The following is a 303-nucleotide window of genomic DNA, read 5'->3' as shown; positions in this document are numbered from 1 at the left end:
AGTTGTCATAATATTTCACTATATTTGTGAGAACATTTAGTGTGTGTGTGTGTGTTTATAGGCTAATGTGTAACTTATCATTACTTAACAGCAAAACTATCAAGAATGATAAGAACTGATGCAACAATTTCTGAACAATAACCCTTGTTAGCTCAAACAATTACAAATTGGCTTATTTATTTGTGGTTGTTGAAACATTCATCCACAAGATCCTTCACTCTAATACTGAATCGTAGTGTGTTATAATTTTAGGTCTCACTTGTCTTTGTTGTTTATAGAGGGCCAAAGCTGGACATGTTCTAG

This window comes from Chanodichthys erythropterus, chromosome 15 (assembly GCF_024489055.1).
Source record: "Chanodichthys erythropterus isolate Z2021 chromosome 15, ASM2448905v1, whole genome shotgun sequence".
Taxonomy (NCBI): domain Eukaryota; kingdom Metazoa; phylum Chordata; class Actinopteri; order Cypriniformes; family Xenocyprididae; genus Chanodichthys; species Chanodichthys erythropterus.
This window is presented reverse-complemented; position numbering follows the sequence as displayed.